This window comes from Rutilus rutilus (genome assembly GCF_951802725.1).
Source record: "Rutilus rutilus genome assembly, chromosome: 1".
Taxonomy (NCBI): domain Eukaryota; kingdom Metazoa; phylum Chordata; class Actinopteri; order Cypriniformes; family Leuciscidae; genus Rutilus; species Rutilus rutilus.
The window spans coordinates 71839446-71851318 of record NC_140209.1 but is presented as its reverse complement, the minus strand read 5'-3'; positions in this window follow the sequence as shown (position 1 = coordinate 71851318).

Here is an 11873-nt window from a genome sequence, read left to right as displayed (position 1 = left end):
CACCTCGTTCAAGTCCCAAAATGTGCACGCATCCTTCACAAAAGTAATCCATCCGGCTCCAGGGGGATAAACGAAGGCCTTCTGAGGGTAATCCGTGCGGTTTTGTCGTAAAAATATACATGTTTAAAACTTTATAAACGAAAATAACTGGCTTCCGGTGGCGGTCGACGCGCGTTCACGGAGATGGATGCTGGCGTAGGACGTAGCGTAGGAAGCGTCGTGACGTAGAACAAACGTGACAGCGCAGCCAGAGAGCAGAGCAAAACAAAACTCTACGTTCGTTCTACGTCACGACGCTTCCTACGCTACATCCTACGTCATACGCCAGCATCCATCTCCGTGAACGCGTGTCGACCGCTACCGGAAGCCAGTTATTTTCGTTTATAAAGTTTTAAACATGTATATTTTTACGACAAAACCGCACGGATTACCCTCAGAAGGCCTTCGTTTATCCCCCTGGAGCCGGATGGATTACTTTTGTGAAGGATGCATGCACATTTTGGGACTTGAACGAGGTGGACCCCATAGCTTCACATTATAACCACTGAAAGATCTAAGACATTTTCTAAAATAACTGAAAATGTGTTGGTCTGAAAAAAGATTTTTAACCCTCTGGGGTCTGGGGTGTTTTTGGGGTCCTTGAGATGTTCTGACATGCCCTGACATTTGTGCTTTTTTCAGTTGCTTATAAACATATTAATGGCAAAGGTGTAAATTCACTCTATATAGCACAAACAGGACTACCATAATATGTGAGCAACATGTATTTACATGTTTTCATTTTTGAGAGAATAATGTTTATGCATGGTTATCGAAAAAAACAAAAAATTAAAGTTTCTGAAATAAGGCCACAAAACACATACTAAATATGTGGCAATAAGACTTTTGACTAATGGATGTCGTCGCCTAGAGTTTTTTCTTCAAAATGATGTGAAAATCATCCTGCCTAATCATTCACATAAAACGATACTTTGATTTTAGTTTTGTGAAACACTTTTAGTTTGGAAAGTAAACGCTCCAACAGCATCATGCATATTTAGTAGTTCACACCTGGTGAGACAATGCCCCTGCATACTTAATGAGCCATTCATTCAGGTGTGTCACCTATAGCTAACTTAAATATACAAGCTTCATAAAAATGATCATTCTAGGAGAAAATTTCAGATGGCATTTAGAGGCTTTTGCATCTGAACTCTTCATATATACACACACATATACTGTATATATATATATATATATGCATGCACATACATACTTTATAATCTATTCAAAACTAGTCAACGTCTTTCAAAACTAAAGTAGGCCTATACATTTTATCATACGTATTTCAAAGTGAAGGATTCATTAGTTAGTTGATGACTTTATTTTTGACAAAACACATACAGTATATATATTCCTCATCTCAGTATAGCAATAGAGTTTGCTAAAAGCTGTTCATTCAATACAGCAGTATTTGAAAATCGATCATATTTTGTAAAATTACATTTATATTTGCATTTATGTCAAAACCTAGACACTTTTAAACATCAAAAGGACATTTATTAATATGTATTCGTGTCAAAATGACAAATAAACAGATTTTCCTATTCAATTTTGCATGGAAACGCTTCCAAGATGCTTGCGTGTCGCGTGAAAAATAGGCGTCGGTTCTATTTCTAGCATGCACACGTTTTCCACGCGGCTCATGCCGCGCCTGAGACAGCGTCTCACACAGGCAGTGTGCAAACTCTAAACTGTTAACATGGGAGCCGAAATAAAAGCGGACACGCCACGCAGCTGAGACGCTTACGCCACGCATCCAGTGTGTCACCGGCCTTATCCAGCGGATGTGGGCGTTTCACATTTGCGTTTGTATAGCGCGGTCTCTGTAGGCGGAGTCACATTAAAACTTAATTAGCTGAGATGAGAACGACTGACATCTCTCTCTTTACATACATATTATATAAACTGTGAATATTTGTTTTTTATAAAAAATACTTCATTTAAAAGAAGATAATTCAAGCTTCATACCTCTGTGACTAAATGCCTGTTTGACTGAGTATTCGCTGAGTTACAGTTCATTTTCGGACGCGTTTCAGAATTGACTTCACTGACAGAGAGTAGACAGAACTCGCATCATGTTTATTTTTCTTTATTTGGCGAAAAGCACAACACTTTGTTTTTATTATGAGCATACACAAAAAAAATACACACTAAACAGGATCGATTGATGTATAACACAAGCATATAAGATAAAAAAAAAAAAAAAATTTGCACTCATACGGAACAGACTGATCAGTAAAACACTTTCAGCTCCAGGAGAGCAATGAATCCATAATAACCAAAAGTGGTTATTTGTCATTAATAGACTTTATTCACCAAATTTCAACCAATGTTCAATATTCCAATATATTCAACAAATGATGTGTTTTGGTAAAAACTTACTAAGACTACAAACTCACATCAAAAGCCAAGAGGCAAACTGGCCAGTTGAAACACTGAGCATCATAATGGTGACCAACTTTTCAATAAAACATAAGTTAAACCTCTGTTAATTTTTTTTTTTCTGTTAACTTCTATAGACGTCTGACAGAAATAAAGTAAATCTGGTTAGTAATACACTTATTTCTGTCAGACGTCTATAGAAGTTCTTATTGAGAATTAAGAAGCTGGTAATGTCAAGTCGCCTTTATTTATATAGCGCTGTTTACAATACCAGGGTCCCCGAAGTTCCTTAAAAAGTCTTAAAAGTTCTTAAATTCGATTTTTTAAATTTAAGGCCATAAAAAGTCTTAAAAATTAAAAAAAAAAAATTAAATGTCTTATTTTTACTTAAGAAAGGTCTGAAATTTTAGGTGACACTTTGACTTAGACTTATCTAAATGCTTTCGAAATTAAAACTATCTAATTAGCGTAGGCCTACGTATTATTTTGTTAATTCTATCTTTGTGAATTTGTTTGTTCACGTGACAATTCGCGTCACTTACGGCAGCATATTAGCCTACGCCTGTCTCCTGCACGCGAGAGGAGAGAAGAAAACGAGTAAATGTCAGTTCAAATGTCAGGTCAGTTAGGAGTGTGCGATATTGTCTATGAACTATGATGATATTGTAATCATTGTTTTAACTATGTACGAGGCACTGCGAGTGCGAGCTGACATCGCGTTTGTCTCTCATGCTTAACTTCACTGCGTGATGTGTCAGTGCAGTTATAGATGTCCCCAAATGAGTTTCTGTCTTATATTTATATCATATTATGTTGTTATATTAGAATATCACATGAGCAAGAGTGCCGTTTTCCTTTGCACAATTGCAAATGTGCTATTTATTTTATACAACAGTTAAATTAACAATAAAGTTAACATTGTGAGTTACTTTTTGGACACAATATTGTCAATTTTAGAAACAATGTCCATATATAGGTGAAAATGCCCCTGGAAATCAATTTAAGGTGGCAAATATTGCCCCTTAATAAAAATGTTAATTTCGGTCACTACTGTGAACTGACCACTGCATAGAATATAAAAAATATGAATATCTTCGTGGGTCTGCTGTCAACAACAGGCCTAAACCAGCCAGGATACCAGTACAAAAACACAATCAGTAAAATATCATCTAATTATTATAAACAAATTTTAAAAAATATCTAGACATATTTTTGTCAATATTGCGCACCCCTAATGTACAGTATTAATTTTGATTTCTTCAGGTCTTAAAAAGCCTTAAATTTGAATTTGATACAGATGCAGGAAAATAATGCAAAAAAGTTTAAGTAAGCTTAAGTAAGTTCAGTGATCTTTCATTTTTGTTTTTAAAAAAGTTATTAATTTAGTTCATTATATATATATATATATATATATATATATATATATATATATATATATATATATATAGCCACTCTGGAGAAAACCGTGATGTCATCGTCCAGCTCAGTTCAGTTCTTGTATAATAGTGTCAATGCAGGCAGATCAATATTATTGTTTAATATTAAATGTTAAATTTGCTACAATTAACTCTTTTAAATTGAATTTAACATTTATGCTGTTTGTGGAGCAGTTTAATCCTCCTCTGCTGAGATCCTCAGAGATTTAATGTCTTCTAATCTAAGACTGTGGATGAAGTCAGTTGTAGTTCTTGTGTTTCTCTTTTTTCTGTTCTTGTTGTTTTTATTTCCTTCAGTGATTCTGCTTGTTGACAGCAGGTGTTCATCACTTAATTGATCACTGAATTATCTCATTAACTTTAACTCTGATTCAGCGTTACTTTAACACTCTTTAGATAGGAACCAAATGTTCTCCAAGCAGATTGTATACACCTTTATACCTTGCAATACTTTAAAACTGTGTCTTTTACTCATTTTTATCATTTGTTGAATTCAATAACTGGAATAAACTTGAATAAATGTATCTATGGACATTGAAGGTTTTTTAAATATATCCTGGTGTGATTGTTCTTAAATTCTCGTTCATTTAAATAAGCCAAATAATTTAAGACCACACACAAGGATGAATGGGTTGCTTTAATCCAAATTGTACTTATGTTATATTTAATTACAAAATTGTTTAGACAAAAGTGTATAAATAATATTTGGTACAACTAGGCTACTGTAGTTAGAAAAACACTTCACATTCTTTTACAGAATAGAATAAGCTTTATTTGATGTTCACAAAAATTAAATATAGGTACAGGCAAAATAATGTAACATTTCTTCTTTTTTTATGCTTTGATTGCAAAGTATGCTTGTGCTGGTTTCGATATAATAATATATATGCTACTGTTCAAAAGTTTGGGGGAATTGTGAATTTTTTTTTATTGAAATTGACATAGGCCCTATAGTATTGAATTTCCATGGATCTTGAATTGAAAATGATTTTTTTTTTTTTATTGTTTATTATTCTTTTGATGTGTTTATTAAGCAGAATTGAGAGTTCGATGTGGTTGTTCATTTGTCCTTTCTTGTGTTTGTAATGGGTGGTATCCTATCTGTGTTATTTTTCTTAAAATATCGACAGTTACCCCTGTCTGGCACACAAATGAATTAAGCTTATGAAAAACTAAATCATTTGTTGGTTTTGAATTTATTTATCGGGCCACCACAGTCACAACTGTGCAAGAATTTGATATTCATTGGGATATTCTGGGTCCAGTATGCTTACATCACGAAAGATGTTTGTTTTAGCTGTTGCTTGCACCATCCCTTCTTTATGTACTTTAAAGCATGGCCTCGTAATCCTGATTCCCGGTGAATTAATTCCTTAACAATAGCTGCCTTTCCTACCCATGTGAAGGGTAAGGGTTGGTCAGATGTCATCAAATGTCATCAAATGCCCAGTTTGCAGTCTTCTTTTGAAGAGCTGGTTTGAGTTCATTAGTCAAGGACAGGCACGTTGACTTATCCTAAAAAGCTTAGCGCAATCAGTGTCACAGTAATAGTGCATTGTTATGTTCCAAAAACATCCCCATGATCGTTCCCGCAATTTTAAATACTGTGTTAATCTATTTATGCCGCTTCAGGACAGCATTAAACAGTCTTTGTAAACTCACATTTTTGTGGTTTTATGCCTATGAAACCAGATATTCAGATTTGGTTTCTGTGCCGCCTTTGCCACCAGAGAGCAGCATTAGATCAGGTTTCACATTAGCACAAAGCATACAAAACAAAGCCTAGAAACATTCAGAACAGTTCAAATAAAGAGAGAGAATGAGAATGAGGTTAAATGAAATAAAATGCATCATTCTTCCACTAATAGTCTATGGAATTTGGTTACAATCATGTTTCCAGTTAACTAGAGCATCCAAACACTAGGGAGCGGTTTCCCAGACAGGGATTAAATCAAATCAAAACTAGACTAATTATACTTAAATTAATCCAGACCAAAAAATGGTGAAAAAACCCTATTCACGTGAGAAAAAGAATGACTAGGCGTATGAATAGACTATATTTGGGTCTTTTTCTAAACTTTCCCCTAAGGGGATTCTTCTGGACTTTTTTTTTTTTTTTTTTTTTTTTTTACTCATGACATATTCAGGATACAGTACAAAATCAGTTGAGTTTGCTTCTGTTGCAGTCTGTTCAACCTTTTTTCATAAAATGACTGGACAATTACGCCACACAATATTTCACAATGGAATGTCCCACATGACATATACCTCAAAGTGATCAGCACTTGCAGGTTAGGAGGAATAGGTAATAGAGATGAAAGCTTTTGTTCAAGCAAACAAATTATGTCTGCTGCATTTTGTCTGTGCATAGGAAAGCAATCACGAAAGTTGATTTCATCAAAATCTTTCAGCGGGTTGCTCCAGTTGCTCTTCTGTCTGGTCTTGGTGGTGCCTTTTCATCATCATTGAAATAGTCCAGGTAATCCATTTTCCTTGGTTGCCAAGGTCAACCTGGAGGCCAACATCATTTAATCTGGAGTTAAACCTCCCTCTGGCCTGGTTTAAATTGTTCCTTTACCTAGACCTAGACTAGCTCTGATCCTCCTTCTGGAAATCAGACTTTAAATATCAAGATTAAGGAAAGTCTGAAACTATTTTAAACCATGTCTGAGAAATGCTTTTTCAATTAGTCCAGTTTAAATGTGAATTTTGGTCTAAGACTAATGTTAATCCCTGTCAGGGAAACCACCCCTAGGATGAAAAACTTCATACATCCAGGGACTTAACAAGACTGCATCTTTATAAGAGCTCAAATTCACAGCTGGACTGTAATTACTCTCACACTGAGTCACGAGTCAGTCATTTGACTTGTGAAGTTTCAACTTGATCTGGACACACTGTTTGATTTACTTTGAGATTGTGACAGTGATATAGAAGATGAAGATAACAGGTTCTAATACGAAATATCTTTTAATTATAAAATAAACTCAGGTACAGACATAAGGTGTTCTTAGTGCTGTCAAGAAACAGCAATGAAGGTTCCCCATGCACTCTGTAGCCCCAAAAATCAAAATGGGGTCAGGCATGAAAGCCACGCTGCAATGACTACTGTTGGAAAACTATACCTCAGTTGTGCCCACTGACATTTCTGGGCAGTCTGAAGTTACCATAATTTTTTTACGAGTTGAGAAAAACTCCATACGCCAGCTGCAAGACATGTAGACACATTATCAAATACCATTCCGACTCAGTAAAGTAGAGATTCACAGACGTGATGGCTCGTATGTGCAGCCAGGATCTAAGACCGTTCGCTATTGTTGAGGGTCGAGGGTTCATTGAAGTTGCGAAAGAGCTCATTAATATCGACGCTAAATATGGAAGCAGCATTGAGGTCGAGGATGTGCTACAGAGTGCTCGCCATGTTGAAGACGAATACGAGAAAGTCAAGAAGCCTGTTATGGAAGAGCTACAACAGGTAGGCCTGGCTACACTGCTTGTTTAATCTTGGTCTCTTTTTTTTGCCATTTTTGGAGCCTACTTTTATGGGATTGTATATTAAAAGCAATATTGTCAAATGGTTATCTGTTTCTGTAAGATCCTGTGAAGCCTTAAATAACATTTACATCATTCCTTTAGTGCCCAAACCTCACTCTGACAAATGACCTTTGGACAGAAGAAAGGATAGTTCAGTTATAGTTCATTATATTCTTGGATGGAAATTATTGAACCAGGTCCTGGCTACAAGGGAGATCATTGGTGTCAAATCCCATGACAATATCTGAAGAACTGTGGAGTCCATCCTTCAGGTATCTGTCTTTTACCCCCAGTGTCCCCCACATATATGAGTAGCACATACTTAACGGTGTTATACTGTATTTATTGGCTTGTCCAAGTAATATGGTAATATTCTATTCAAAGTCTCTTATATTTCTTGTTAACTGTTCTGACTAGCTCAAGCTTTAACAATAATTTACTTACAAAGTAATCATTATGTTCAATTTATTTGTGTTTGGATTAATCTTTTATGTTTGTGCTGTTTTTTTTTTTTTTTTTTTTTTTATCTAACCTAACATATAGGAGTTTGGCATCTTGAGCAAGGATATTGTTGTAGTGACCGACAATGGTTCAAATGTGGTCGCAGCTTTCAAGGATTACACCAGACTGTCCTGTACAGGCCAGAACATTAACCATAATACACATTTGACCATTTGGATGTGGAGAACCCACAGCACAGCCCTGTCCCGGGATGTAAAGACTGGTTACACACTTCAAAAGAGCAGGGTCTTGACATGCCTGTTTGGTGTATTTTGCAGGTATTTATATATGAGTTTATACAGTTTATTATAAAATATAATAAATAAAATCAACATAAAAACAACTGCTGTAATTAATAAATAGTTTTCTTGTTCAGCAAACTATTCGGCTGATAATCTTTTTCTAACAAACATTAATATTTAAAAAATCTGTCAACAAATTGACTAATCATCTTACTTAGTGTCTCATTCTTGAATTTCAGATTACAAAAAAGCTCTGGACAGATGTCCGGATAGACACTCTCTAGACCCTAGTCCCTCCAGTTTAGTCCAGGGGTGCCTGGGAGGTCTATGGGATGGTAGTTACCCCCGATCCAGAACAAAGACTTCAGGGTCTTATCGTCGAAAGGGATTGGTGACGGTAAGACAACAGAAGTTTCCGGTGAAAGCAAGGAAATCCAGGCTCTAACGAGCGATCGCAGCGAATTTGAACCAGAAGATGAAGATGAACAGGTAGTGATGGCCACTTTCCAAACACTGCTTCATGAAGCTTCGAAAACTTTTTCGAATCTTTGTTTCAAATCATTGGTTCGGAGCGTGCATCAGATTGGGCAAGTCACGAGATTTCAGCAAACTAGGCTTTGTTACGTCATTACTGTTTCGAAACGTTTTGAAACTCTGATGGTTGCCACTAGGGGGAGTTGATCTCAAAGTGAACCCGTGGACCAGTGTCGACGATGGATTTAACTGATTTCAGGTCAGTTTTATTATGTTAACAAAACTGAAATAAGTCAATTGTGTTTGTACTGATCCAATTCAGATGCAACAGTTGAAGTACAGCGATACTTAAATACACCAGTTACACTTTATTTTAGGGTCCAATTCTCACTAGCATACAGTAATAGCATGCATATTACTTGCATATTGGCTGTTTATTATATCAATGCCTTATTTTGCACAACCTTATTCTACATCCCTTAATCCTACCCAATACCTAAACTTAAACGCTACAAAAACTACCTTACTAACTGTTAATAAGCAGTAAATTAGGAGTTTATTGAGGCAAAAGTCATAGTTAATAGTGAAAATGTGTTCCCCATACTAAAGTGTTACCAACACACACACCTTACATTAACAGAACAAGCGATCCACTGGAGTTTTGGGCGAAACATTAAACGCTCTTCCCTCATCTCTTCCACCTTACCAGCTTCAATCTGTGCCATGTGATCAAGTGTTTTCCAAAGCAGGCGAAGTTCTGTGCAAGAAAATAAACCGTTTAAAGGCTAAAACACTAGAGCAACTTCTTTTCTTGAATAAAAATTCAATCTTAATATTGTCACAGTGTTATTTTTGTAAAACATAACTTCACTTTCACACACAGGCTTGAAACAACATATGTAAATTAAAGAAAGTGCACCTTATCTTGTTGTCCAAGAGTTCCCAAAGGTTCTCTTTTCTAGTTACAAACCATACCTGGACCTTAATGTCATCACGCCTCTCCAGAGTTATAACATTACACCTTTGCTAGTGTTTTATGTGCAGCTTTAATGACAAACGGCAGAGGTAGAGTGATAGTAATTGCATGTAGATAAAACAAAAGACCCTAACTAAAACACAGAATACAAGCACTAATATTTAATGGTGTAAAAGCCATTCTGTCTTTATTTTAAACTTTGGCATGTAAGTGTGTGTCCAGTAGGGGTCACTCTTGGGTAACTGGTTACAGATCATAAGTGGGAACAGACAGTGATAAAGCAGAGATGTTAGTAGAATCATCTGTAAAGGTGCACAGCAATGCAAATATCTCAGATGATATGAGGAAGAGTAGGGAACAGCAATACACAGATATTTGGGTAAAAACAAGAAACCAGCAGGAGGCGCATTAGACTCCGATATTACTGTACGAGATGAAGAGAGCACTGGCAGGGATTAAACAGACTTTCCCTGCAAGGAATATATATGTTATGAGATGATTAAGCATTTATCATTAAATATAATATGAAGACTTTTTTTAATATGGTATGGGAGAAAGGAAAGTTGCCTGATGATATATGCAAACTAATGGAACGGATGGTTATGATCAGACTGTCACATGTTACAGAGAGCAAGAACCTGTTGTCTCATTATCAGAGAAATACCATGGATTAGTTTTATGTCTAGAAAATGAAATAAGAAAGACCCAAGTAAGTAAAGAGGCGGCAGTAGGAGTGTTTCCGACGTTGAAAAGGCGTATGATTATGCTGTGTAAGGAGGGTATATTAATGAAGTTAGATAGAACTAAAGGGTTTTGGAGAACAGTTCAAGTATGAGTGGGGTTCGCATATTCTCAGACGTATCCTATAGAGAATATTCTCCCCAAGGAAGTGCAAGTAGTCCTGTTCTTTTTAACTTAATGATAAATGACAAGTTTTTCTCAATCGATTTGACACTTTTCTTCAAACTTTCTTCAAACTAACACTTTCTCTACTATTCTATTCTATTCTGTTCTATAATAATAATAATAATAATAAAATAATAAATAAAAATTATGTCGCTTTGGATAAAAGTGTCAGCTAAATGAATAAATGTAAATGTAAAGTAAATGTAAACTCAGGTCACTGGTCTCAGAACAGTTTACAGTGATCTGAACACCTTGTAATTGTTTTTAACAGGTTGTAAATGTTCCTTTATTTCGTGCAAATTGCAAATCACATTCATAATTTTTTCAAATCACTGTGCACAAATTCTCAAATGTTTTCACAATAGTTCATACCAAAACTTTAATATATCAGAAAAAAAAATGGTTTTGATTTTTAATGGTTTTACAAAAATCACAGTCATCTGTGCACCAGTGGTGTTGTGTCTTGGAGACGCATAACACAGAAAGGCCCGTAAATGTTTTAAACTCCCTCAATGAAATCCACTTTCCACAAAGTGATCAGGAGCAAACTGAGCGAAACTCTGTTGTAGTTCAGGACAAATTCCCCATTTCAACATTCAGCACTGGTACGGGGACATTACATTTAATATTTAATTTAATATTCAACAATAATATTGATCTGCCTGCACTGACACTATTATACAAGAACTGAGCTGAGCTGGACGATGACATCACGGTTTACTCCAGAGCAGCTATATATATATATATATATATATATATATATATATAAATGAACTAAAGCTTACTTAAGCTGGACTGTGACGCTTTTTTCTTCTGGAAACAAACTTTTTTGCATATTTTCCTGTTATCTCTGTAAAGCTGCTTTGAAACAGTCTGTATTGTAAAAAGCGCTGTATAAATAAATGTGACTTGACCCACATTTCAGGATGGTGTTCCTTCCAGCATATTCTCCTCTTGGAGAAGGGGTATGTGATCATCATAACCCTTACAGCCAAGTATGTTTTCTTCAAACGATGGAAGAGGCCTGTGGAGAAGTTGGATCCAGCATTTACGGCTTTTTCCCCCACAACTCGTGTGAATATATGCTGTGATGTTGATGGAATTCTTTGACCAGATGTAAATGAGGCAAGATCTATAAAGTTCCTTGATTCAATGATTGCAGTACATTCATTTATTTACTTATTTATTTTATTTATTTTGGGGTGTAAATGTATACTTTGAAGAACACGATTAAAGAACACAAAGAACATGTATTTTCATTCACGTATGTGTGTATCCGCACCTGAATTTGTTATCAAATCAACAGAGAACACACTTGTAGTTTTGATGTTACTATTTATCTTCGATAAATGCGTTACTAGAATAAAATGCAGAAAAACT